Genomic DNA, 25504 nt, shown 5'->3' on the forward strand with positions numbered 1-25504 from the left:
ACCGACCCTCTGAAAAGTAACCCATCTCTGACTAATGCACCTAACACAATGGACAATTGAGCATGGCCAGTTCACCCGGCCTGCACATCTTTGGTTTGTGGGAGGAAACCGGAGCACCCGTAGGAAATCCACGCAGACACGGGGAGAACGTGCAAACTCCACACAGTCGCCCAAGGCTGGAATCGAACCTGGGACCCTGGCGCTGTGAGCAGCAGTGCTAGTCACTGTGCCGCCCCATTTGAATCAGTTATAATGACCAACTTTAAAAGGAAGGGTTTAGGGGAATATGAGCCAAATGCTGGCAAATGGGGCTCGATTAATTTAGGATATCTGGTCAGCATGGATGAGTTGGACCACAGGGTCTGTTTCTGTTCTATACATTTCTATGACTCCATGATCACATCAATTCTCAGGATTGTGAATTGAAGGAACAAATCTCGACTAAACTTCCATTGGAATGTCAAGGAAATGCTGCATTGCAGGAAGTTCTACTTTAAATCAAGTTCCCCACCTGTCTGTTCCCTGTAAGGTGAGGATAAAAGATCCTAACATTATGTTAAGAAGAAATTTTGTTTTTAATTAATCCTCAAGCTGGAGGTGTTGCTGGCTGGGCCAACATTGATTATCCATCCCTTATTGTCCTGTAGGTAAGGTCTTTGTGACAATCTAGTGAGCTTTATGAACCTAGTTCCATTGACAAGGACTCTGTGGCAAGAGTGATGGTAAGACTATGAGCACTCACTGAGACTTCCAGTTTCCTCACAAATGCAGTTAAATATAAACACAAGCAAAATGTTATCTTGGTTAGCCTACTGCTTTTGAAGTTGCGTTCAGCTGGGACCCTGGTAAGAGACTCAACATTAAAGTCTGAAAGGTCAGCAGTTCAGGTAATGCAGGAGGAGATGATGTATTGGCAATATCACTGGACTTATAGTTCAGAGTCCAAGGTGAATTTTCTTGGAGCACAGGTTTACATCCCACCATGGCAGACGGTGCAATTTGGATTCAGTAAAATCTAGAATGAAAAGCTAGTTGAATAGTGGCCGTGCAATCACTGTCAACTGTCATTCAAAATTCACCTGGTTTTCCAATGTCCTTTATAGGAAGAAATCTACTGTCTTTACCTATCCTCACCTATACATGAATCCACACCAATGACAAAATGGTTGAGATTTAACTACTCTCTGAAGTGGTCAAGCAAGCCGGGCAGTTTACGAACATTATGCTGGCCTTGCCAGCAATGTCCACAAATCGTATGGGAATAATGAAAGCAAATTCTGCAGTGTATACTCACTCAGTTAATGTCACTGAACCAGAGAAGCGTAATGCTCAGAAGGAGGCCATTTGGCCCATCTTCACTCAGAGAGTGGTGAGTCTTTGGAAGTCTCTGCCAAGTAAAGGGGGTGAGGCCAAAACATTGAATGCTTTCAAGAAGGAGTTAGAGATAGTTCTTAGGGCTAAAGGGATCAAAGAGTGTGGGGAGAACCGTGATCAGGGGACTGAGTTAGATGATCATATTGAATGCACAGCAGACTTGAAGAACTAAATGGCCTAATCCTGCTACGTTTCTTTGTCTATAAACTAAAAAATTTAATATTGTTAATTCGGGATTTTAAAATACACACTTTTTTTTGTTAATCTCTCTTAACATCATTTTTACCCTGTTCACAGATCCTCTATAAAGGCTGCCACATTGTTTTAACACTTTACATAACACATGGTGAGCAGCCATTTAGAGTTATAGAGCTGTACAGCATAGAAACAGACCCTTCAATCCAACTTGTCCCTACCAATCAGATATCTTAAATTAATCTAGTCCCATTTGCCAGCATTTGGCCAATATCTCTCTAAACCCTTTCTATTCAAATCCAGATGCTTTTTAAATGCTGTGATTGTACCAATCTCTATCACTTCCTCTGGCAGCTCGTTCCATACATGCACCACCCTCTGCCCCTTAGGGCCCTTTCAAATCTTGCCCCTCTCACCTTAAACCTATGTTAGCTCATTCTTTGTTTAGCACTGACTGCAAGTTAGACCGTAAGACATAGGAGCAGAAATTAGGCCATTCGGCCCATCAAGTCTACTCAACCATTCAATTACGGCTGATAAATTCTGGGCTATTGTGTTTCATGCTTTATTGCTGAAAACTGTGATACCATGAAATTATGAAAAGGTAACTGCTAACATGACCCTGTTATCAGTAGAAGGAAGACTACAATGAGTATGTGAAGAGAGAGGTCGTGGTTACTACACTAGTGAACATTACTTGAGAGACTAATGTGCACAGATGTAATTAAAGGAGTCTTACAGTGCATAAGAAATTGAAAAGAGAACTTTATTTAGTGATGAGGAGTAACCAGTCTCAGGGTCAACACATGTGCAAACATCCACAGCCCCCGAGACATTCTCAGCCACTATCTCAATGTAGAGGTACCATAGAGTCACAGATGTACAGCACGCAAACAGACCCTTCCATCCAATTTCACCAAACACGTAGCCTAAATTAATCTAGTCCCATTTGCCAGCATTTGGCCCATATCTCTCTAAACCCGTCCCATTTATATATCCAACCAGATGCCTTTTAAATATTGTAATTGTACCAACCTCATCACTTCCTCTGGCAGCTCATTCCATACAGGCATGTGAAAAAGTTGCCCTTTAGGTCCCTTTTAAATCTTGCCCCTCTCATCCTAAACCTGTGCTCTCTAGTTAAAGTACAGTTTAGAGCAAATGCAACCTTCTCTCAGCAACACCCTACCAATATCAGTTTCTGCTGTTTTAAAATTAAATGGTTAACCTTATCAAAGCAGAAGTGGAGTTCTGTTCTGAACCCAGTTCTGAAGAAGGGTCACTGGACTCAAAACATTAACTCTGCTTTCTCTCCACAGATGCTGACTGACCTGCTGAGTCATTCTTTATCAAGAGATTTTATTTTTGTTTGTGAAAGCAAATTGGAATTGGTAGGATCACTGTCACAAAGGATGCTTATCTCAAAATGCTATTTTGATTTAATTTTGTATAATGATGATGATGATAATGACGCACCCAGCTCCCATGGTCCTTACTAATCACGGAAAGTCCGAAGCATATTGTCTCTCTCCAAGGACGCCTGGGTGCGCACATTACCACAGCAGAGAGGTTGGCAGTCTGGCACAAGGAACTGTATTTGTCCTAATGCCTGACCCTCTTAAAGGACACCTTGGCCATACAAATATGGAGGTCCTCTGATCTGTCTGACCATTTCCAAAAGGAATGTCCAAAGATTAGACCCAAAAGACTAGAATGTGTGCAAACCTTTTCAAAGTAACCCTTTAAGAAAACAAAACATCTCTTTCAATTGTTTATTAGCTTCTTGGATAGCCACCCACTGTGTGATGGTTAGGATGTCAGTGGTAACCCACTTCCCTCAGAGAAAGCAGGTTACAGATTTCAAGCCCCCACTAGAGAGATTTTAGCATTTAATCTGAGCTAACAGTGCAGTACTAAGGGAATGCTGCATCGTTGAAGGGGCTATCATTTTGATGTTGTCCGAAACCAAGGCTACATTTGCCTATTTAAATGCATGTAATAAATCCAATGACACCCAGTTGAGGGCAGGTTTCTCTGATGTTCAGTTGTGTTTTTCATGATACAAATACACAATCATTTATCCGAAATCTGAATAGCTCCGAAATCCAAAGTTTTGCTTGTGAAGTTCTTTTTCCTCCATAACAAGGTTGTTTGGTGTGTAAACAGTTAACTCAACTCCACACCCGCTCAGATGTGACATGGGGGTGCGGCCTAGCACTGGCAGGCGTCAATTCTTTCTCAGCGCTTGTAGTAATCACAGGTGCGTCTGCTGTTGGGTAATATTTTGATTATTTCACAGTGAAACTGTCATTTATTCCAAAAAGTGCCGAATTTTGAGAACCAGCTGGCCCTGAGGGTTTCAGGTGAAGGATTGTGTACCTGTATTAATTGATTTGAGTTCTCCTGGTGTCTCAATCAACATGCTTTTTCCCAACAATTACAAAATGGATTATCCAATCATTTAACTCATTGTTCCCAGGACTTGCTCTATTTGCTGACAGCAGCATTCAATGTTCTATTTTCTAACGTGAGCCTAGTAACTGCTTCGTGCTCTGTAAGCTTGATTGGTTAAGCCTAGGTGTGGACTCACAGCAAGATAAAAAGACAGCACAGAAGCTGCGAGAAGACTGAGAAGCAAGGTTGAATGCAGACATTATGACTGCAGAGATATTTTAATATTCTTATAAATAAACCCGTTTCACACTTAAAAACTAATGTCAGCTTTGCATTACTCCACACTACAATCTAGTGGAGTGGAGGGCACCCCCCCCCTGTCTGCTTCTGTGGTGCTGAGGTGGAGATGATTGAAAGCGTCAGGTTCCTAGGAATGACGATCACTAACAATCTGTCTCAATCCACCCACATTGATGGGACAGTCAAGAAAGCACAACAATGTCTCTACTTCCTCAGGAGGCTGAGGAAATTCGGCATGTCCATAGGACTCTTACCAATTTTTATAGCTGCACACCATAGAAAGCTTCCGATCTGCATGCATCACAGTTTGGTTTGGCACCAGCTCTTCCCAAGATCACAAGAAACTACAGAGAGTTGTGAACACAGCCCAGTCCATCACGCAAACCAGCCTTCCATCCATTGACTCCATCTATACTTCCCATTACCTTAGGAAAGCAACCAACATAATCAAAGCCTCATCCCACCCTGGTTACACTCCCTTCCATCCAGCAGAAGATATAAAAGTTTGAATACATGTGCCAATAGATTCAACAGCAGCTTCTTCCCCACTGTTATCAGACTTTTGAATGGACTTCTCAAATGTTAATGTTGATCTCTCTCTCTGCACTTCTCTGTGGCAACACCACTGCATTCTGCCCACTGTTCTGCTACCTTAATGCACTTTGTGTGGTACAATCTGTCTTGCACAAAACAACATTTTTTACTGTATCTTGGAGCATGTTACAACAATAAATCAATCAAATACAAAAGATCTTTGAATGTCCTGAACATTTGAAGATTTTTAAACAAGTACAAATTCTTTCAGGGTATGGTTACTCAGTTAGATACACTGGCCAATGTTGGTTAAAGATTCCTTAGATTAGTGTTGGGAATGCATCTTGCAAAAAAAAAACATTTTAAACATATAACAGCAACACCATGAGTAGTTTAATTATTTTGGTGTTGCTGTGTGTTCATTTTTTTCCAAGTTAGTTGAGTTAACCTTATGGGGCTAAGATTTAGTCATTTCTGGAAACATGTTTTAAATATCGTTTTGACGGCCTCAGGGCAGAGGATAGTGAAGTGCTGGTGTTTAATGCAAATAACTATCCAAACACAACTGGTGAGCCATCAGGGATTGACCTGCGAGAGACCTTCATCTGATTATTGTGGACTTGTATTTGAAGGCCAATCCCAGAGGTAAAAGAGTAATTTTGCTTATACAAATAGTGCTGAGCTCCCACAAGCTTTATACATATGAAATAGAGCATTTGACAAATGAAAACTGGATGGAAAAATGTTGGTTATTCAATGCTGAATTGCAATTAATGTCCGTGTATCCCCATGAAAGGATGGTTTGCTCTGTGCGTAGGATGGATCATTTTTGTGTGCGCAGCATTTTAGATTCGATCATTCTTTGTCTGCTTTTGGACTGAACAACACTGCTTTCTCGAGGTGTCGATCATATATTGAAACAGCTTTCTAACCATAGGCCTGAAATTTTAGTCATGGCTCATCTGCATGGTCTCCAAAAGGCTTTTCAGTACGTTCTGCCCACTGATCCTCCCCCCCAAAAACCCCACCATGGTACAATAGAACAGTCTGTAGCTATTTTCCCTGGAGTCACCCAAGGTGCAATGGGGTTTGAAGGTAAAGTCAACCTTTAGTGCAACTTTGACCTTACATCAAAAGACCTCAAAGCCATCCTCACCATCTCTCAGCAGTGGCTCAGTGCACGGCCCTAGTCTGTGAGTCAAATATGATGTGGAGGTGCTGGTGTTGGACTGGGGTGGACAAAGTCAGAAATCACACAACACCAGGTTATAGTTCAACAGTTTTATTTGAAATCTCAAGGTTTTGGAGTGTAGCCCCTTCACCTGACTAAGGAGTGCTGCTCCAAAAGCTTGTGATTACAAATAAACCTGTTGGACTACAACTTGGGGTCATGTGATTTCTGATTTTGAGAGTCCAAATAGATAGTAGATAGAAATAAGCTTCTTCCCAGGGTGACGGATTCAATATAACAAGAGGTCACACCTTCAAGGTGAGAGGTGAAACGTTTAAGGGGGATATACGCGGCAAGTACTTTACACAGAGGCTGTTGGTGTCTTGAACGCGTTGCAGGCAGAGGTGGTAGAGGCAAGCACGGTAGGTTCATTTAAGGTGCGTCTGGACAGATGCACTGCAGATAGGAAGCAGCAGGGTACAGATCCTTAGGAATTGGGCGATGGGTTTAGACAGTGGATTTGGATCGGCTCAGGCTTAGAGGGCTGAAGGGCCTGTTCCTGGGCTGTAAATTTTCTTTCTTCTTTATTCTTTGTAAATAGTCATTGGTTCTGAAATAACTGTCCAGAGGCTGGTATTCCATCACCAAATCACCCTTTATTTATATGTGCACAGTACATTGGCTGTGACCAGCCAGTCCCTAGGCTGTGGAGACCTTCTGAATCTTCTGTTTTTTTTTCTCTCATCACCCAGTAAGAAGATGCCGTGGTGTCACAGTGCTAAACCTTTATTCTTCCAGTGGCTAATGAAACATTAACAAGCAAAGCCTGAGAAGGGACGCAAAGTGTGGTGCTATAAAAGCACAGCTAGTCAGGCAGCATCTGAGGAGCTTTCAGTGGCGAGGGAAGGTGCCGGAAGTGGAGGGTGGGTTGGTGGGGGCAGTGGACCTAAGAAGGGAGTCGCGGAGGGAATGGTCTCTGCGGAACTCAGAGAGGGTCGGGGAGTGAAATATATCCCTGGTGGCGGGGTCTGTTTGTAGGTGGGGGAAATGACAGAGGATGATGCATTGTATCTGACCTGCACGAGCCTACCTTCCACTCCCCAAACCTTCCCCTGCTACCGCAAGAAGTGCAACTCCCTTGTTAGGTCGACGGCCCCTCACCAACCCAGTCTCCACTCCCAGAACCTTCCCCTGCTGCTGCAAGAAGTGCCCTTCAATGTCAACCTGTAAGCATGTGTTCAATTTATACTCGTTTTTAAAGGGAGTTTGCTTATTGGGACTGTTATGTATATTCGGAGCAGCATAATTAAGTCTAGTTGGATAGGCAGGGGTTCTTTATTCTGTTCTTTGTGTTTCATGTGTAATTTTGTGAATAAATCTTTGTCTGTTTTAAAATCTAGTAGTCAACCGAGCTAACTTAATTTTCACTGTACACTTACTGAAACAAATTGCAAAGTTACGGTGTGTGCTGCCTGCTTAAGAATGTTTTGAATGGTCTGACTTAGTCCATAACAGATTGGGGGCTGTTTGTGGGATTTTGAGCAGCGAGTGGTAGGTGTGAGTATTTTTATTTCCGGTGTTGGTCTGATTGGGAAGACAAAGCTTGAGTTAAGAATGGCTATTTCAGTCACCAACTGTTTTCTGGTTGTGGATGCGGTGACTTTGGATATTTTGCAAAAAGTGAATAAGGCCAAGTTACAAGAATTAGCAGAGAAGCTGGAATTGAACCTGCCTGCTTCTGTGAGGAAAGGAGAGATAATTACAGCAGTAGCTCAGCATTTAAATTTGCCAGGGAAACCATCAGAATCTGTAGAGATGGCAAGAATTCAATTGCAAGTGAAGCAGCTTGTGTTAGAGGCGAGAGATAAGGAAAGGGCAGCAGAAATCAAACAGTGAGTTATGATTAAAAGCAGAAGAGAGGGGAAAAGAGAGAGCAGAGAAAGAAAAAGTGTGTTTGAACTTCAAAAACTGACACTTAAAAAGGAAAGTCAGCTTAAAAGGCTGGAGATAAAGGCTGAGGGTAGGCTTAGTGAGGAAGAGTGAGGATGAGCAAGCCCCTAGTAGTCAGAAGCCTAGTGAGAAACTGTTTAAGTATGTTCAACCATTGCCTAAGTTTGATGAGAAGGATGTGGAAGCCCTTTTCATCTCATGTGAAAATGTGGCTAAACAAATGCAGTGGCCACTGGCAATGTGCATTCTGTTGATCCAAACGAAACTTGTAGGTAGGGCTAGTGGGGTATTCTCATCACTATCCAAGGAGGTATCTGGGGAGTGTGAGGTGGTGAATAAAAGCCATTTTAAGTGCATATGAGCTTGTACCAGAAACATATAGACAAGATTCCAGGAATCTAAGGAGGGACCCTAGTCAAACTTTTATTGAGTTTGTAACGATCAAACAGAATAATTTCGATAGACGGATAAGAGCTTTACAAATCGAGCAAACCTATGATGCCTTTAGAGAGGTAATTATTTTGGAAGAATTCCAAAATTCACTGCCTGAAGTAGCGCGAACTCATGTGAAAGAACAGCACGGTTAGCAGCTGAAGGGGCTGATGATGATGAGCTGATCCATAAATCATGGATTGGCTTCCAGAATTGATTTCAGTCCCTGAGGAATAGGAATTGGGGGAAAGAGAAATCCTCATGTGGAAAGGGTTAGGTAGATCTCAGTGAAGATCATAAGGAGATACAGGGAACTGAAGAAATGGAGGATCTTTATTGAGGAATTTTTCCAGATTGTGTGATCACAAGATCAGAGGCACAAGCTGAAGCAGGAGAGATCAAAAGGCACAGATAAGGAAGCTGACATACTGTTACCCGAAACTTCCTTCAATCAGTTAAGCTGAACAGAGAAGGAACAAATATTAAACATGCACGTATTTTAGCTCTGCTAAGCTGATTGAATTACAGCAGAAAGATGAGGAGTTAAAACAGTTATATCAAAAGGTATATACAGAGAAAGAAAGTTAATGCATTCCTGTATGTCATTACTTAACGAATGGTGTCTTAATGAGGAAATGGAGACTATCACACATTCAAGCAGATGAGAAATGGGCAGAGATTCATCAGATTGTTTTGCCGGTAGGATATAGAAAGGAGGTGCTGCAAGTGGCACATGAGCTACCACTTGGAGGTCATTTAGGGGTGAGGAAAACATAGGCTAAAATACAAAGACATTTTTATTGGCCTGGACTACACAAAGATGAAGTTGAATTTTGCCAGACACGTCAAAAGTGTCAGCTAATTGGAAAACCACAGGCAGTAATAAAACCTGCATCTTGAATACCTATTCCAGCATTTGAGGAACCTTTCACAAGAGCCTTGATTGATTGCGTAGGTCCCCTACCTCAAACAAAAAGTGGGAATAAGAATTTATTAACAATAATGGATGTGTCAACTAGTGTCCAGAGGCAATTCCATTACACAACATCACAACTAAAAGGGTTGTAGAAGAATTACTTAAAATTTTCACTAGATACAGTCAGATCAAGGTTCAAACGTCACACCCAAACTATTCAAGGAGGTTATGGAAACTTGGTAATAAAGCAATCCAAATCTACTATGTACCATCGGAATCGCAGGGAGCACTAGAGAGATGGCATCAAACACTGAAGACCATGTTGAGAGCTTATGGTCAGGATTATCCAGATGATTGGGATAAGGGAGTTCCGATTGTACTTTTTGCGATCAGAGATGCACCGAATGAATTGACCAAATTCAGTCCATTTGAATTAATTTTTGGGCATGAGCTAAGAAGACCATTAAAATTGATTAAGGAGAAATTACTAAATTCAGAGACCACCCATTTGGACTATGTGTCAAATTTTAGAGAATGATTAAATAGAGCTGGAGAGTTGGTGAGACAGCATTTAAAAGTATCACAGCATACAATGAAACAAGAGACGGATAAGAAATCACAAATTCGCAATTCTGCACTTGGGGATAAGATATTGGTGTTACTTCCAGTGACAGGTGAACCTTTAAAAGCCAGGTTTAGTGGACCTTACCAAATTGAGAAGAAATTGAGTGAGGCGAACTACTTGATAAGGACTCCAGACAGGAAGACATCTCACAGAGTGTGTCATGTGAATATGCTCAAAAGGTACTTTGATAGGGAAGGAAAGTCAGAGGAGAAGGTGTTAATGATTACAGCACAGAAGGAAGAACCAAGTTTAGAGGATTCTGAATTGGACATTCCTGAACTCAAATTGGACAATGAGGAAGTTATCGAAAATTGGGACACATTATTGAGTTACCTTCCCAAAGAAAATCAAAATGACCTGAAAGAGTTATTACTATCACATGGAGAGGTATGTAGAAATAAACTGGGAAGTATTAACCTAATTGTGCATGATGTAGAGATAGGAGATGCTGTTCCAATTAAGCAACATCCTTATAGGCATAGCCCTCTAACATTGGCACAGGTTCAGATGGAAATAGAGCACATGCTCCAAGATGGCATAATCAAAGTGAGTTACAGTGACTGGAGTTCACCCATAGTCATGGTGCCATACCTAATGGTTAAGTGTGCACTATTGCAAAGTCAACGCTATTACAAAGACTGATGCATATGCAATTCCATGGGTGGAGGACTGTGTCAAGTGGGACAAGCAACTTATATTTCTAAGTTAGACTTACTCAGAGGCTACTAGCAAGTACCTCTGTCAGAGAGAGCAAAGGCAATTTCGTCTTTTGTAACACCAAATGGACTATATCAGTTCACAGTCATGCCATTTGATATGAAAAACACTTCAGCCACATTTCAGAGACTGACTAATAAGATCATTGCTGGATTACCCAACTGTGTGGTGTATTTTGGTGACCTGGTGATTTTTAGTCACGTGATTGCCCATGCGCTGTCAAGACTTGAATAAGATATGGAGGTGTTCAGTGGTAGGTCTACCTCAGCCTGAATTTGCATGTGGTTGTACATAGAGTCATAGAGATGGACAGCATGGAAACAGACCCTTCAGTCCAACCCATCCATGCCGACCAGATACCCCAACCCAATCTCGTCCCACCTGCCAGCACCCGGCCCATATCCCTCTAAACCGTTCCTATTCATATACCCATCCAAATGCCTCTTAAATGTTGCAATTGTACCAGCTTCCACCATATCCTCTGGCAGCTCATTGCATACACGTACCACTCTCAATGAGAAAAAGTTGCCGCTTAGGTCTCTTTTATATCTTTCCCCTCTCACCCTAAACCTATTCCCTCTAGTTCTGGACTCCCTGACCCCAGGGAAAAGACTTTGCCTATTTATCCTATCCATGCCCCTCATAATTTTGTAAACCTCTGTAAGGTCATCCCCCAGCTTCCAACACTCCAGGGAAAACAGCCCCAGCCTGTTCAGCCTCTCCCTGTAGTTCAGAACCTCCAACCCTGGCAACATCCTTGCAAATCTTTTCTGGACCCTTTCAAGTTTCACAACATCTTTCTGATAGGAAGGAGACCAGAATTGCACGCAATATTCCAACAGTGGCCGAACCAATGTCCTGTACAGCCACAACATGACCTCCCAACTCCTGTACTCAATACTCTGACCAATAAAGGAAAGCATATCAAACACCTTCTTCACTATCCTATCTACCTGTGACTCCACTTTCAAGGAGCTATGAACCTGCACTCCAAGGTCTCTGTGTTCAGCAACACTCCCCAGGACCTTACCATTAAGTGTATAAGTCCTGTTAGGATTTGCTTTTCCAAAATGCAGCACCTCGCATTTATCTAAATTAAACTCCATCTGCCACTTCTCAGCCCATTGCCCATCTGGTCCAGATCCTGTTGTAATCTGAGGTAACCTTCTTCGCTGTCCACCCCACCTCCAATTTTGGTGTCATCTGCAAACTTGCATATTGCGAGCATAAGAGGTACAGTTAGATTAGATTAGTTATAGTGTGGAAACAGGCCCTTCGGCCCAACAAGTCCACACCGATCCGCAACACATCCAGACCCCTTCTCCTATATTTACCCCTTTGCCTAACACTCTGGGCAATTTAGCATGGCCAATTCACCTAATCTGCACATTTTTGAACTGTGGGAGGAAACTGGAGCACCCGGAGGAAACCCACGCAGACACCGGGAGAATATGCAAACTCCACACAGTCGGTCGCCTGAGGCGGGAATTGAACCTGGGTCTCTGGCAGCGTGAGGCAGCAGTGCTAACCACTGTGCCACTGTGCCGCCCCCACGGAACAGAGCCTACGTCTGCTTCAAAAGGCTCTGTTAGAATAATCTCTTTTTCCCAGTATTGAGCTGCCAGTGCTGTTGTGGCCAGACTGAAAACTAGCATTGATATAAAACTCTAATTACAGGTCTCTGAAATGTCTCAAAACACCTCACATGTGTTGAGAGATCGTGAGCTGCAATGATTATCAAGAGGATAAATTCAGCAGCCTTTACTGCACAATACGATCGGATAAGCAGCCATCAGCCAAATTATGGGTTAAGACTTTTTTTGGAGGATGTTGATTGAAAAGGGAACATTAAAGAATAATAGGATAAATCTTTTGCAAATGGCACTATGCATAGTGTTCAATTGTTCAGTGCTTGACTATGTAAACTTGGTAACTGATCTATACTTAGTGAGATTTGAGAAGATTGACCCGTTTATCGCCCACAGACTAAAAGAACAAGAAATGACATCACCATAGGAAATTATGTCACCACAGGAAATGACATCACCAACCCTAGGAAACTCAAACATATAAATAGAATGCGGGCTGCACTACCTGTGCTTCATTCGGAGGCTGACTGAAGATGTTACCTAGAATGGTGACGAAATGTCTGAAAATGAACCTTCCAGGTCTGTGAGCAAGTCTTATATCCATGACCTATACTTATTGCGGTAGATTGGTTAAGTCTGGGTATTAAGTCAGAGCTGATGTGAACAGCAAAATCACTAGATGCTGAGCTGGAACACAGACAGTTTGTGATCACAAAGATATGTTCGAGCCCTGTAAATAAACCTATTGCCCGCCTAGAAATCCATGTTATTACTGCATTGTTCTGAGTGAAATCAAATACAAACCCCATGCAACAAACTGATGATTACTCAACACCATGGTGTCTTCTTGATTTCCACTGGCCTAAAAGACTATGGATCAGATGAAATGCCAGGTTTGTGTAGCAGTGGATGTTGACAGTTTTAAACTCAGTAAAACACTACTTTGCAATTGGAGAGATCAACACAATGTTGAGTGAAAATACATTCTGAAATAATCAAACACAGCACATAGACTAAAATTGGAACAACACAGAGAAGATTCGCACGACCCTTGTGCAAGGCTGACCTGCAAATTCGTGGAGTCTTCTTCTGGCACTATCCTTCCCCTGGTCTGGGAGGCTTGGATTCAAGTCCCACCTGCTCCAGAGGTGTGTGTAATAACAGCTTGAACAGGTTAGTTAGAAAAATAGGTTAAATGAAGACAACTTGTTCGTGCTTTTAACACAACGTGTGGAAATAATTGATAAATAATTAAACTGGAAAGGATAAAACCCTTCATCTGGACAGATCACATACATATTATGATAACTCTAAGAAGATAGCAGAAGCATTGTTACATACATATCAATTTTGATTGGAAAATGGTAGTATCAAAGGACTAGAAGACAGCTAATGTTATTCCTCCTCTTAAACAAGATAATTAAACATGCAGGGAACTATAAATCCGATGTTATATGGAATTCTGGGTATCAAACACTGCTGGCTTGTGGTTAGGGTAGTTCACTGTCCCTAAACCCCCTTTCTCATTTTCTCAATAAACCTGTTAAAATGACACATCTCTGGGGGAGGTTGGACTTGAACTCAAACCATCTGACCCTGAAGTAGGGACATTATTACTGTCCCAGAAAAGCCTAAATGCTCCTTTCTAGATATTCTTTAGTCCCGCGGGCAGACAGGTGTTTCTGCAGGAAAGATGTGACACCAGGACGGTGTGTTGCCTCCCTGATTCCAGGGTCAAGAATGTCACTGAAGAGCTGCAGGGCATCCTGAAATGAGGAGGGTGATGAGTTAGAGGTCACGGTGCATGTTGGTTCCAATGGTGTGGGCAAAGTGAGGAATGAGGACTTGCATCAAGAATTCAGGGAGCTAGGCAGTAGCTTAAAAATCAGGACCTCAATGATCATAATCTCTAGATTACATCTAATGCCACATGCTGGCGAGTTTAGAAGTAGGAAAATGGGACAGGTGAACACGTGGCTCAAGGGTTGGTGCAAGAGGGATGACGTTAGATTCCTGGATCACAAGACAATTTTTGTCGAAGGTGGGACATGTACAAATAGGACGGTGTGCACTTGAACCACATTGGGAACAGCATCCCTATCGGAAGGCTTGCTACTGCTGTTGGGTTGAATTTAAACTAGTCTGGCGGGGGGAAGGGTCACAGAATATCAATGAAATAGAGATACACCATGCAAAGGAAGCAAATCACAGTGTGTTCAGCCATATTGAATGTCAAGAGAGTGAGGCAAAGCTGATTCCTGATGAAGGGCTTATGCTCGAAACGTCGAATTCTCTATTCCTGAGATGCTGCCTAACCTGCTGTGCTTTGACCAGCAACACATTTGCAGCTGTGATCTCCAGCATCAGCAGACCTAATTTTTTACTCAAAGCTGGATAGTCTTTACTTTAATGCTCAGAGTATAACAAGTAAGACTGATGAGATAATGGTGTGGATTGACATTTGGAAGTATAATATTGTTTCCATCACGGAAACATGGTTGAGGAAAGGGCTGTATATTCTGGAGTATAGGATCATTAGATGAGACAGAGGAGGGTATTAATTAAAAAGTTAATTATTGCAATAAGGAGAGATGATATCTTGAAAGGGTCTTCAAATGAGGCATTGTGGATAGAACTTAGGAATGTTAAGGAGGGAGTTTACTGTGATTTTATTGCAGGTTGCCAAAGAGTCACTGGGTAACAGAGGAGCAAATATGCAGACAGTTCACAGAGGTGTGTAATAATCAGGTAATTGTATTAGGAGATTTCAACTTTCCCAACAAAAATTGGGATAATCATAGTGTTGAGGGTTTAGAGGGGGGAATTCTTGAAATGTTGGCAAACACCAGGAGAGATTTTTGTATCAATATGTAGAAGGCCCAATAAGGGACGGTGCTGTGCGAGAGTTGATTCTCAGGAAAGAAGTGTTTGATGTGGGGAACATTTAAGCAATAGCAACCGCAACACAGTACAGTTCAAATTGGACAAGGAAGTAGATGGCCTTCAAAATACAGTTTTTGGACTGGGGGAAAGCAGAATTTATTAAAATCAAGCAGTATCTGGCTGCAATAGACTGGGAACAGCTCCTTGTGGGTGGGTCTACAGCAGAGCAAGGGGGGTCATTCAAAATGGAGCTGGGGAGAGTACAGATCCAACATGAACCTTTTAGTGGGAATTGTCAGAGCAATAAGTTCAGAGAACCCTGGTTGTCTCAGGTAATTCAGGACTGGATAAAGAAGAGGAGTATGGTTTTTGGAAAGTGCAAAGTAAGCAATTCAGCTGCAGCCCTAGAGGAATATAGCAAGTGCAGAAGGGAAGTTAAGTAATTGGAAGAGCAAAAAAAGAGGCATGAGAAAGGACTTGCAGACTGGATTAGGGAGAATCCTAAAATAATTTTTAAATGCATTAAAGGGAAGAGGTTAACCAGGGAAAGAGTAGGGCCCATTAGATACCAAAGGGGCAACCTGTGTGTGAATCCACAGGATATTGGAAGGGTGTGGAATGAATGTTTCTCTTTGACTTTCACTCTAGAAAAGGAGAACATAAGTGTGGAATTCAGGAAAAGGGACTGTGAGGAACTTGCACAGTTTGACTTGGGAAATAGAGAGGTGTAGGAGGCTCTGTTAGCCTTAAAAACACACAAATCCCCTGGCCTAGATGTATTGCATTCCAGCCTACTGTGGGAGGTGAGGCAGGAAATTGCAGGGGCACTCTGACACGCATTTTTAATTTCACTCTCACCACAGAGGACATGCGGAGGTCTGGAGGACAGCTAATGTGGTTCCCATTTTTAAGAAGGGTGGTAAAGATGAACCAGGAAATTGGAGACCGGTGGCTCTCTTGTCAGCGGTAGGGAAATTATGGGAGAAAATTCTGAAGGAGCAAGTTAATACCCATTTGGAAAGACGTGAGTTAATGAGGATTAGTCTGCTTGACTTTATCAGAGGCAGGTCATGTCTAACAAATTTGTTAGATTTTCTGAAAATGTGATCCAAGTGTGGATGAGGGAAACCTATATAATTTAAATGGATTTTAACAAAGCTTTTGACAAGGTCCCACATGGGAGGCTGATTGAGAAGGCTAAAGCACACGGAAAGGCGAGAGGATTCAGAAATTGCTTAAGAGGAAGACTCATAGGATAGTAGTAGAAGGTTGCTCGAGTAACTGGAAGCCAGTTTCCTGCGGTGTACCACAAGGATAAGTACTAGGACCCATATTGTTTGTTATATACAGAAATGTTATAAATGAAAATGTTGGGGGGTGAATGCTAAGCAAATTTGTAGCTGACACAAAGATTAGTAGATTGGTTATAGCAAGATATAGATGAGTTGGTAAGGTGGGCAGACCAGTGGCAGGTGGCTTTAACTCCTGAAAACTGCAAGGTGATGCACTTCAGAAGAAGCAAGATGGAGACGTATTTAATGATTGGCAGGACACTGGGTAGCTTAGAGGAATAGAGGGATCTTCAGGTAGTTATTCACAGATCCCTGAAGTTGGCAGAGCCCATGAATAGGATAGTTAAGAAGGCATATGGGACACTTAATGTCATTCATTGTGGCACAGGATGTGACAGCAAGGAGGGACTGTTGAAGTTGTACAGAGCGTTGGTCAGGCGACAGCTGGAGTACTGTGTGTAGTTCTGGTCACCTCACTACAGGGAGGATGTGATAGCACAAGAGGGCATGCAGAGGAGGTTCACCAGGACACTGCCTGGGATGGAGAAATCGATTTATAAGGACAGATTAGATAGGCTTGGATTGTTTTCTTTAGAGCAGAAAAGACTGAGGGGGAACATGATTGAGGTGTATAAGGGGTAAGGACAGGGTGAGTAGAGAGCAGCTGTTCCACTTGGTTGAGGGATCAATCACGAGGGGGCATAATTTTAGGGTAAGGGGCAAGAGATTCAGAGGGGATTTGGGGAAAAAATATTTGGTTGGAGTCTGGAATTCACTGTCTGGGAAGAGGCTGGAAATATTATAACCTTTAAAAAATATTTGGATGAATACTTTAAATATATTATTCAAGCTTATGTGACAAGTGCAGGAAATTGGGATTAGTGCAGGTTAATGGTAGTTATGTCAATGCAGACTCGATCAGCCAAAGGGTCTTTTCTATGTTGTATGAATCTATTTAGAGAAGCACATTAAAGATTTACAAGGATGTTGCCAGGGTTGGAGGATTTGAGCTATAGGGAGAGATTGAACAGACTAGGGCTGTTTTCCCTGGAGTGTCAGAGGCTGAGGGATGACCTTATAAGGGTTTACAAAATTATGAGGGGTATGGATAGGGTAAATAGACAAAGTCTTTTCCTTGGGGTTGGTGAGTCCATAACTAGAGGGCATAGGTTTAGGGTGAGAGGGGAAAGATATAAAAGAGACCTGAGGGGCAACTTTTTCTTACAGGTGGTGGTATGTGTATGGAATGAGCTGCCACAGGAAGTGGTGGAGGCTGGTACAATTGTAACATTTAAGAGGTATTTGGATGAGTATATGAATAGGAAGAGTTTGGAGGGATATGGGCCGGGTGCTGGCAGGTGGGTCTAGATTGGGTAGGGATATCTGGTCAGCATAGACGGGTTGGACTGAAGGGTCTGTTTCCATGCTGTACAGCTCTATGACTCTGTAACTCTATGACATGCAGGCCAGAAAGATGTATTTTTGGTTTAAAAAAAAATCAAAGATCCTGAAGTAAGATTGGCCAGGAGAGGTGGGGCAAAACATGTGAAGAAAGAACTGTTGAAAAAGGACAGTAAGAGAAAATAGGTATACAGTATAGTTATTAAACCAGATCCATTTTACTGTTGGAGTAGCTAAATTCACATGCATACCACCCTCCAGGACACCAGGATGTGGAAAAGTGCTGTCAAGTCAATTAAATATTTTTGAAGTGTAGTCAATGTTTTGCCAAAGAAATGTGACAGTTAATTCCCATAAATGGCAATGTAATAATGACCAATTAATCTGTTTAATCAATGATGTTTGTTAAAGGATAAATATTGGTCGGACTTCCCTTACCATGTCATTCTTTACACACATTGCAAAAGACACACGGTCTCATTTTAATATCCCATCTGAAAAGCAGCCCTTCAGACAGTGTGGCACTCTCTCAGTATGGATCAAGTCACAGTCTGAAGCAAGTCAGTCTCAATCTGAACCTTGTACCCACAACATTTAGACTGCAAACTAGCTAATGTAATCTCCACAATAATATGTTCAGTTTAACCAATACTTCTCTGTGGTATTGCGGAGTCTGTGGTTTGGAGCCCAGTTTTGATGTTTATGTGACCCCTGGAGTGAGTTGGTCCATTTGAAGGTCACTGCTCTACATAACTAACTCAAGCTAATTTAGCCATAGCGCCGGAGGTCATGCATCCTGAGGGTTTCGATCTTCTGTCTGTAAAGATCCTACAAGGTAATCCCGGTGGTGGTGATGGAAAACAAAGGCGAGCCTTTATATCACACACACTTGCCTGCTGTTGCACAGCTAATTACCTTTTATAGTTCCAACAACCCAATTACTGTGATTTAAGAGCACTCTATGATCTTTTCATTCCAGCTTTTATACATCCATTACGTGGGGCTTGACACAGCAGGAAAAATGCAGCACTCAGTATCTGACCAGCTTGAGAAGTTGACTTTGGGTATTGTGCATTCTTGAGTTAGCTTCTCAGGTCCAACAAAAATTACTCTTTGTTTAACAACAAAGACATCTCAAACAGCAGGTCACATTACAGGCATGCTCTTATTTTGTATTAGGATGGTGCTTTACCCAACATTTAACAGTTTCTTCTGGTGAAAAGACATACATGTTAAAAGATACCAGTTTTAACAATTGATCTTGTAATCTACTAATGGATTTTGAGGAGATAGTTGGAATCATACCATAGGTGTTAGGAATCTTATTGTACTGTGAAATGCAACTTAATGATGTGGGATTCCGGAAGCTCACACCAAGGTGGGGTCCCATGTTCAACAGTAAGGGAGCATGTGAGGAAGAGATTACATGGGAGACGTGTGTGTGTGTGTGTGTGTTCATCACCATAATATGATTTCATTCCTGATGAATGGCTTTTGCCCGAAACGTCGATTTCGCTGCTCGTTGGATGCTGTCTGAACTGCTGTGCTCTTCCAGCACCACTGATCCAGAATCTGGTTTCCAGCATCTGCAGTCATTCTTTTTACCTCTTATCACCATAGTACGGGTAACAGTGTAAAACAAGCTTCTGACTCAGTAGCTCACCAAGTGAAAGTCATCCCCAACATGTGAGAAAGTGAGTGACTCATAGTGAGAGGCAAAAGAGTATTGAAATTAATAGGCTGCTTATTCATTAATGACATTTTTTTACGATTGTGTAGATGTCAAATTTACTGCAGTGCAAAAGAGTGAAACGAGGTTACCCAAGACTGCTACTCATGCCCATCTTCCAGCAAATGGCATTTAAATATAGGAAGTTGCTGGAGAAACTCAGCAGGTCTGGAATGACATTTATCCCTCCACCCTGGAGGCTCCCTGCCTCATTCCTGATGAAGGGATTTTGCCTGAAACGTCGATTTTCCTGCTCCTCGGATGCTGCCTGACCTGCTGTGCTTTTCCAGCACCACTCTAATCTTGACTCTGATCTCCAGTAACTGCAGTCCTCACTTTCATCTAGGTCCGGAATGAAAGCAGACTCAATGCTTCTCAAACCCTCCTCAAGTATCTGCACTACTTCAATTCCAGTGTTCTGAGCATGCTCAATTTCAATAACTCCACACACATAGCCCTTAAGATGTTCCCTAAAAGCCAGTATCTGACAATTTTATTGGCTGTTTTATACATGCTGTTTTATAATGCCTCTGATCAGCACTTTGGGGAGTTTATTATGTTAAAAGTGCTGTACAAATACAAGTTGTACTTACATGAGATCATGTTCTTACATTCGCAACAGTAGGAAGTTGTGAATTAGGTCAACTCAAAAGAATAAGAATGAGTGAGTAGAGAGAGAAAACAAAGAATAGATGGGAATGGGTTTAGCATGTTTATACAAGAGCAACTGGCAATATTATTCTTTAATTATCTATGTGTTGCAATAAAACATTCTCACTAGTATCCAAAGCAAGATGTTGTGCTTGGACAGATCTGAATAAGTAACTTTTGCCGGCGCACCTATGAATCTCCCCATTTATCCAGGGTGTAACAAATCATCGAGAAACAAAACATGTAAATAGAGCAAGAGGAAGCCGTGCAGAAACTGAGACGTGTGCAGAGAAGAGATAGGAATAAACCACAGAGAAGATCACACTGCACAATGAACAGTCAAAAAGGTTTCTTAAGATTATAAAGAGATCCTGATCAATAGGGTCAATGGGCTGAGGAGTGGGGCATGTGGAGTTTAATTTGGATAAATGTGAGGCATTGCATTTTGGTAAAACAAACAAGGGGAGGACTTATATAATTAATGGTAGGTAAGATTGTAAACCGGAGAAACCTAGAGATTCAGATATAAATGTCTTTGTAATTTGCATCACAGTTAGACAGTGTGTTAAGAAGACATTTAACAGGTTTGCCTTCATTGCTTAGATTTTCAAGTGTAGGAGTTGGGACATTATGTTGAGGTTGTACAGGACATTGGGTGAGGCCTCTTCTGGAGTACTGTGTGCAGTTCTGGCCTTCCTGTTATAGGAAAGATATTATTAAATTGGAGTGGGTTAGGAAAATATTTACCAGAATGTTGCCGAGAATGGAAGATTTGAGTTAGAAGGATAGGCTGGGACTTCTTTTTTATAGAAACAGAGGAGGTTGAGGGGCGACCTTATAGAGGTTTACCAAATCATGAGGGGCATGAATAAGGTGAATGACAATGGTCTTTTCCCTAGGTTACAGGACTTCAAAACTAAGGAATATATTTTTAAGGTGAAGCAACATATTTTAAAAAGACAGAGAATGGTTCGTATGTGGAATGAACTACAGGAGAGAAAGTGGTAATACAGGGACAACTACAATATTTAAGAGACATTTAGATTAGATTACCTACAGATGGAAACAGGCCCTTCGGCCCAACGAGTCCACACCGACCCTCTGAAGAGTAATGCACCCAAGTCCATTCCCCTAGCCTATATTTACCCCTGACTAATGCACCTGTCATATGGGCAATTTAGCATGGCCTATTCACCTGACCTGCACATCTTTGGATGATGGGAGGAAACCAGAGCACCCGGAGGAAATCCACACAGACATGGGGAAAATGTGCAAACTCCACACAGACAGTCACCCGAGGTGGGAATTGAACCTGAGTCCCTGACTGTGAGGGCAGCAGTGCTAACCACTGAGCCACTGTGCCACTGGCTAAGTAAGCAAGTAGTAAAGGTTTGGAGGGATATAGGCCAAACGCAGACGATTGGGACGAGCTTGATTTGGGAACCTGATCAGCACGGTTGGCCAGAAAGGTCTGTTTCCATGCTGTAAGACTCTATGACACATAGCTCGAAATTGTATAAAATCTCAATGGAAACACCAGAACAGAAGTAAGATTGTTTTGACTTCTGAACCTTTATTTACAAACAACGAAAACTGGAGGGAAAAGGAAAAGTGCAGAGAGAAAAAAATGTGAGAGAAAATAAAGAGCAACAGTGTGCAAAAGAGAAAAAGAATATCGGACAGATTCATTAAGTAACTCCCTCGAAGCATCAAGGGTCTGTAAAGGGATCAGCCATACAGACCACAGAGCTACCTGCACTCATCCAGTTCTCATCTCCCAAGTTTTCCAGTTTTAGTTCCGCTTCTTGTAAGGGATCACAGCCTAGTGGTATTATCACTGGATTATTATTCCTGAGGTGAAAACCTGCTGAAAGAGCTCAGCAGGTCTGGCAGCATCTGTGGAGAGAAATCAGAGTTAACGTTTCGGGCTGAGTGATCATTCCTCAGAACTGTTTCGGTTGTTATTCCAGAGACCCAGGTAATGTTCCAAGGACCTGGTTTTGAATCCTGCGATGGCAGATGGAAGAATTTAAATTTAATCGTTAAAAAATGTAGAATTAAGAGTTTACATTGGTGATTGTCATCTGAATCATGAATATCCTTTAGGGAATGGCCATCTGTACTTAGTCAGGCATACATGTGACTCCTGACCCATAGCAATGTGGTTGACTCTTAACCGTCCTCTGACCAACTAAGGATGGGCAATGAATGTTGATCTAGTCAGTGACGCCCTCATCCTGTGAATGAAAAGGAACATTAGTCTTCAACTGATAAGGCTGTCAGCTCTGGAATTTCCTCTCTACACCTCTTAACGTCACATTTTTACCTTAAGCTACACTTTCAAGCCCACCTCTTTGATCATTTGTTATAATATCTGACTTGGCATCATTTTGTTTAACAATACCCCTGTGAAGCACCTTGGGATGAATTATTATATTGAAAGCACTATATACATATAATTTGTTGGACAAAATAGGCATAGGATTAAGCTATTGCTGTTGTTAAATTCATCCTAATGGAAACGTGGGATTCATTAAGTTGCACTAGTATGAGAAAGGGCATAAGGCTGATGCACACAAAGATGGGCATCAAAGTCAGGGCCAGCAATGTACAGGACTCACTAGGTGACTGTGTACAGATGGTCAAGTTGACGTAGGTGAGCAAGGGTCAGGGTGAGCAAGAGGGCAGGTAAAGATAAGACAGAGAGGCAAGAGGGGATAGGGAAGTGGTAGTGGAGAGGGAAGGTACGCTAACAACATTTGGAAAAATCTCTCTAATTCTTAACATTCTTTCTCTTGACATTTAACCATTCATGAACTCTGTGCCATTTTGGATGGCATATTGCAGACAACTTGACATAAAAGCTGGTAATTCTGAAACTACTTACTTGGGTGGCATGGTGGCTCAGTGGTTAGCACTGTTACCTCACAGCACCAGGGCCCTGGGTTCAATTCCAACCTCAGGTGACTGTGTGGAGTTCGCACGTTCTCTGCGTGGGTGTGCTCTGGTTTTCTCCCACAATCCAAAGATGTGCAAGTCTGGTGAATTAGCCATGCTGAATTGTCCATAGTGTGCAGTGATGTGTAGGTTAGGTGCATTAGTCAGGGGGAAATGTAGAGTAATAGGATAGGAGAATGGGTCTGGATGGGTTACTCTTTGGAGGGTCAGTGTGGACTTAGTGGGCCGAAGGGCTTGTTTCCACACTGTAGGAATTCTAACTCTAAAAGGTCCAATGTTGTGAAAAAAAATTATTTGACCTAAGACTCATACAGCACGGAAACAGGCCCTTCGGTCCAACCTGGCTAACCATAATCCCAATCTAAATGACTCCCACCTGCCTGCACTGGGCCCATATCCCTCCAAACATTCTTCTTATTCATGAACTTATCTGAATGTCTTTTAAACACTGTAACTGTTACTGCATTGACCAGTTCTTCTGGAAGTTCATTCCACACGTGAACCACCCCCTGTCTAAAAAAAGTTACCCTCCATGTCCTATTTTGAATCATTCTCCTTTCATCTTAAATATATGCCCCCTCATTCTTGGAGTTCCACACCCTAGAGAAAAGACACTGGCCATTCACCTTAGCTGTACCCCACATGAGTCTATAAACTTCTATCACTTGAATTGAAGTGAAATGCCCCTTCTGTTCCTCTCCATAGATGCTGCCAGTCCTTCTGAACATTTCCAAACTTTCTGCTTTTAATGCCAAGAAACTTCTTCTTTGAAACAGCAACAAAATTTCAAAGTGATATTTTGAAGTTCTTTTTCTCGAGAAATGAAAGTTAATTAGTTGAAAGTGATTTCAGATTTGCTAATTAACAGATCTTCAGAACTGAGTTGTTAATGCTCTGTTTAATCGTAAGAACTCCATGTACTGCCAGCTTTCACTCTCAAAATTGCTCCAATAAAGCAAAATTAAAAGGAGGAAGGAAGGGTTCTTCTTTAAACTGAGGATTGGAGTGATTTTAATCAACGGAAGTACACTGTCTGATCAGGTAAAGTAGGGGCTTGTTTCCTCACTGATGTGGAGGGGCTGTGTTGTGGAAATGACTCTGAGAGGTGACTCTGTGAGACTGACAGAATTTCAATGCACACCATATTATATCCAACAACTTCCAACAGCATACCCATGCCAAACTCTCCCCACCCAAGCCCACCAAGGATAAATCTGCCTGACATGCTGCTGCTATCAGCCATGCTCTTTTTTCTGAGACCGTGACTCCTTGCAGTGAGATTCCACAACCCCAAAGCCCTCCTTCCCATTCCAGGTCCATTCCAGAGCTTTCCATTAGGAATTCAGCAGCAAACTGCCTCAGGGTTTTACTTTGACCAAAAGGAAACAGGAACAGGAGTTGGCAATTCGGCCCCTCGAGACTACTCTGCTGTTCGACGAGACCACAACTGATTCTCAACCGTGAAATGGTTTCACCAGATTATCCCTATATCTTTTGATACCTTTAACAACAATCCAGTGACTTGTGTCTTGAGCTTACTGACTGACAGCTCGAGAAGAGAATTTGAAAGCTTCACCACCTTCGAGGTGAAGAGATTCCTTCTCATCTCAGTCCTAAATGACCTGCCCCGATTTAGAGACTGTCTTTTTGAGTGATCCCACCCATGCCCCTCCCCAGCCAAGGGAAACATCCTTTAAGCATCTTCTTTATCGAGACTCCGCTGAATTTTGTAAGTTTCAATGTGATTGCCACTCATTCGTCCCAATTTCCTTGAGTTCTCAATCTCCCCTCATCGGACAATTCAGTGATCTCTCTGGTGAACCTTTATGATGCTCTCTCTGTGGCAAGTATATTCTCCCTCAGAAAGGGAGATCAAAACTGGACCTAGTACTCCAAATGTGTTCTCACCAAGACTCCATACAATTGCAGCAAGGTGTCTTTACTTCTGCACTCAAATCTTCTTGGGATAAAGGGTGGTCCTTCTAGAAAGTCAACCCCTAAAGTTATGAAGGGGACGCAGGGCATTGCCAGTAGTTGAATCCTAAGAGCTGCTCATAGTGATCATGGAACCCTTACAATGCGGAAGCAGGCCATTCAGCCCATCGAGTCCACATCAACTAACCTCCCCCCCAACCCCCCCCCCCCAGGTCAACCTACCTGTAACCCTAGATTTCTCAAGATGAATCGACCTAACCTGCACATCCCTGGACAGTACAGGGCATTTTAGAATGGCCAAACCACCTAACCCGCACAGCTTTGGATTTTGGAAGGAAACCAGAGCACCCAAAGGAAACCCACAGACTCATGGAGAATGTACAAACTCTACACAGACAGTCGCCCAATGGTGGAATCGCACCCAGGTCCCTAGCATTGTGAGGCACCACTGAGCCACC

At 42.3% G+C, this 25504-nt stretch overlaps 1 protein-coding gene and 1 pseudogene across 2 annotated transcripts in view; both read left to right on the top strand.

Annotated features, from left to right (window-relative positions):
• igsf21a (immunoglobin superfamily, member 21a) overlaps window positions 1–25504 on the top strand; it is a 357193-nt gene that overhangs the window by 70555 nt on the left and 261134 nt on the right. The window lies entirely within an intron of this gene.
• LOC132833841 (U6 spliceosomal RNA) lies at window positions 13189–13288 on the top strand (annotated as a pseudogene).

The sequence above is a fragment of the Hemiscyllium ocellatum genome, chromosome 37 (genome assembly GCF_020745735.1).
Source record: "Hemiscyllium ocellatum isolate sHemOce1 chromosome 37, sHemOce1.pat.X.cur, whole genome shotgun sequence".
NCBI classification, from domain to species: Eukaryota; Metazoa; Chordata; class Chondrichthyes; order Orectolobiformes; family Hemiscylliidae; genus Hemiscyllium; species Hemiscyllium ocellatum.